Consider the following 4,341-nt stretch of genomic DNA (forward strand, 5'->3'; position numbering starts at 1 on the left):
TCGATGAACAGTAGACGGTGGAGGGGTGCCCGTGGAGGGGTGGTTGAACAGGACCCCATGGTGTGCAGGGCTGGATGAACAGTAGACGGTGGAGGGGTGCCCGTGGAGGGGTGGTTGAACAGTAGCCGGTGGAGTAGCGCACGGTGGAGGCTGGATGAACAGGAGCCCGTGGAGGCTGGAGGACGTCGACGGTAGCCCGTGGAGGCTGGAGGAGGTCGACGGTGGAGATGAACAGTATCCCGTGGAGTCCCGTTTTGCGGTACGCCACACCCCTCCCTATGAATAGGACCCTCGTTTCGACCGTAGGAGGTCCGTTTCGTCCGTTTTGCGGTACGCCACACCCCTCCCGATCAACAGGACCCCCGTTTCGACCGTAGGAGGTCTGTTTCGTCCGTTTTGCGGTACGCCACACCCCTCCCGATCAACAGGACCCCCGTTTCGACCGTAGGAGGTCCGTTTCGTCCGTTTTGCGGTACGCCACACCCCTCCCGATCAACAGGACCCCTGTTTCGACCGTAGGAGGTCCGTTTCCTCCGTTTTGCGGTACGCCACACCCCTCCCGATCAACAGGACCACCATTTCGACCATAGGAGGTCCGTTTCCTCCGTTTTGCGGTACGCCACACTCCTCCCGATCAACAGGACCCCCGTTTCGACCGTAGGAGGTCCGTTTCCTCCGTTTTGCGGTACGCCACACCCCTCCCCATGAACACGACGCATTCCGTTGCCTCCCCATGAACACGACGCATTCCGTTGCCTCTCCATGAACACGACGGCGACGCTGTTTCTCCTTTCCGACCCAGCCATGTACACGGGCCCTCGCCGTACGTATGCGCGAGTAGGCGTTCGAGACCCTGCCCGTATGTACGTACGTGGCCGTATTTTCTTTCTTGCACCCTGTCCGCTGTACGTACGTGTACATGCTACGTGTGCGCCTCTACTACGACACGTACGCGCCTCTACTATGACACGTGCGCGCCTCTACATCGACCAGTATATATGTACGTACACGTTCGCGACCAGAATGACAACGCTACGTACGCTTCGACCAGGTGGGTCCCGACTGTCAGACACTTCCTTGCCTGCGAAGATATAGCTGGTGGGTCCTAGCAGTCAGGGGGGCGAATCGTTTTTTTGCCCGGACGCACTTCCTTGCGTGCGAAGATGTAGCTGGTGGGTCCGAGCAGTCAGGGGGGCGAATCATTTTTTTTGCCCGGATGCACTTCCTTGCGTGCGAAGGTGTAGCTGGTGGGTCCGAGCAGTCAGGGGGAAACGTTTTTTTCGCGAAATACGGTGGCCTGTCCGGTGGGTCCCTGCTGTCAGGTGGAGGAATCATTATTTTCCGCGTAATAAGGAGGCACTTCCTTGCTGCCGCCGTGGACGCAGTTGTCAGCCTCTCCACGTACAGTCCACGTCTGATGGAAGCCGTTCCTTGACCACGTTGACCACGCCGCGCCGAGAGCACCAGGGCGGTGGACGACGGCGAGGCCTAGGAAGGGGACGACGCGAAGCCGGTGAAGACGCGGCAGTGGATGCCCACGCGGAGAGGAGTATGATGGTTCACTCGTTCGGCTGCCGTCGCCACAGGGCCTGGCCAGTGGTGGGAATAGTAGGGGGCGGTGAGGCCTCCGCGGCAGCACAGCCGGCCACGGGAGGCAGGAGCAGGCGGCACGACCGGCGCTGCTTTGGGCGGCTGGAGCAAGAAGACCAGAGGTTGAAGAAGCACTACGGCCGTTGGATGGACATCGTACGGTCACTGGAGCTAGAATCGTTCATATTGACTAAGTTGACAAAGCCCTCCGTCCCCGTCAACTTAGTAGGCCCACAAGTCAGCCTCCCACCAAGGTGGGTCCCAGCTAGCAGGGGGGTATTCATTTTTTGTGCGTAATAAGGAGGCACTTCCGGTGGGTCCGAGCTGACAGCGGGGGGAACGTTTTTTTTCGCGAAATACGGTGGCCCGTCCGGTGGGTCCCAGTAGTCAGGGGGGAAACGTTTTTTTCGTGAAATAAGGTGGCCCGTCCGGTGGGTCCCCGCTGTCAGGTGGAGGAATAATTATTTTGCGCGTAATAAGGAGGCACTTCCTTGCGGCCGCCGTGGACCCAGTTGTCAGCCTCTCCATGTACAGTACTCTTTCGATGGAAGTTGGTCATTGACCACGTTGACCACGCCGCGCCGAGAGCACCAGGGCGGTGGGCGATGGCGAGGCCTAGGAAGGGGACGACGCGGAGCTGGGGAAGACGCAGCAGTGGAAGCCCGCGCGGAGAGGAGTACGAGGGTTCACTGGTTCGGCTGCGGTGTGAGGCTGCCGTCGCCGCAGAATAACAGGGGGTGTGGGTGAGTGGAGGGATGGCCTGGCCAGCGGTGGGAGTAGTATGGGGGCGGTGAGGCCTCCGCGGCAGCACAACCGGCCACGGGAGGCAGGAGCAGGTGGCACGACCGGCGCTGCTTTGGGCGGCTGGACCAAGAAGACCAGAGGTTGAAGAAGCACTACGGCCGTTGGATGGACATCGTACGGTCACTGAAGCTAGAATCGTTTATATTGACTAAGTTGACAAAGCCCTTGGTACGCTCCAACTTAGTAGGCCCACAGGTCAGCCTCCGAAACGGTGCGCCCCAGATGTCAGGGGGAGGAATCATTTTTTGGACGGCCGAAGCTAAGAATATCCGAGATTGAAGAAGAAGCACGACATCCGTTGGATAGACATCCAACGGCCACTGTTGCTAGAACCGTGTGTTGACTATAATAAGTTGACAAAGCCTTGCATATGCGTCAACTTATTTTTTTTAGGGACGCGTCACTTAGTAGGCCCACAAGTGTGTGGCAGAGAACTTATAGCCCATTTGCGTTTTGTAAGAATGTACAACCCATTTTTGAATTCTAATGGAATTTACAACAGCCCATTTACAGTTTGTTAAAAGTACAGCCCATTTTCTAGCTAGGACAACGATTAATAATTTCAACCAACCGTTGAAGACAGAATTCAATAAAATTTCCCACATTTTGATGGGATCCGAAATATTTTTATCCCGAAATTTCTAGTCAGATTAAATATAAATTTGTATTACGTAAAAATCCAACGAAACATTGCGCGCGCAACAATGAAAATTTAAGATTTTCAAAATGCATAAATAATATTTTATAAACTAAGTTCGTGTTTGTGCATTTTTTTATAGTTTACTGCCCAGTTTTTATAATTACATCCCATTTATTATTTTTTAAAGCCCATTTTTCTGTTAAGCCTAATGCATCCCTCCTAGGAAAGATTTGCAGCCCAACGGGGCGGAGAATAACAAGTTGACCTTGCCTGGGTATTCCTCAAAAAGACATATAGCTGGGCTAGCCATTTTCATCTTGAAAAAATTAATATCTTGGCTGGATATCTGGCCTGGGCTAGACGGGCCACAACCCGCCCAGTTAATACCCTGCTCTCCTCTGAAAAACAACGAAATCATCGCCAAGAAAAACTCTGCAGTGCTCACGCCTCAAAAACACAAATACTGCTCGATCTGCTTGGTCCCAGCTGTCGGCCGCACCTTGTGCAATTCTCTCATTTATATTGACTACATAGGTTGACAATGGTGTGGGACCGTGATGTCAGGAAACCAGGAGAAAGCAAAAAATATATAGTTGTACATAATAAGGAGGCACTTGCGTACGTACGGCTATGGCCCTAGTGGGTCCCTAGTGTCATCCAGTCAAAATAAAGTCATCTCCTGAATCCTCATGTTCGTTGACGATGTTAACAATGCTCGGCGCCACGGCGAGCGCAACAACTCGAAGGACAACGGAAAGGGCCTCGCGGGCCCTACGGATGGTCTGATATAGCGCCCGCTGCTCATTCAGGAAGCCAGGATCATCGGACACCTATGAGCACCTTCGAGAAACTGAGACGGCATGAAACGGTAAGGCCGCGCTTGGGAGCTCTGGTTTATTTCAAACCTGTATTAACATACAAGTGTAATTTACTCGTCATCGGAAACAACGCGTAAAATACAGGCATAATGAAACCGAGGGCCCGAGGTCTGTAAGTAAAACCGGCGGGTTACGCGTGTAATTTGAGAGACCAGTGTATATTTTACGAGCACTGCTATATGGACGACATTACCAGACGATACATGCACGACGTGCGTATCATGCCATCCATGGGCAAGGCTGAAACAACAGCTAACGGCTGGATTAGCAATCGGCCGAGTGTCGTTTAGCGTTTTTATCGTGTGTGAAGTACTTCCGATATTTTACTAGTCGAAATCGACCAACCAAGCGCCTTCGCCCGAGACCATCTGCTTTAATTTACAAGCGTCAGTTTTACAAGCGGTTTTGGTTGGAAAACGATGATCCAAT

This window comes from Aegilops tauschii, chromosome 5 (assembly GCF_002575655.3).
Source record: "Aegilops tauschii subsp. strangulata cultivar AL8/78 chromosome 5, Aet v6.0, whole genome shotgun sequence".
In the NCBI taxonomy this organism is placed as follows: domain Eukaryota; kingdom Viridiplantae; phylum Streptophyta; class Magnoliopsida; order Poales; family Poaceae; genus Aegilops; species Aegilops tauschii.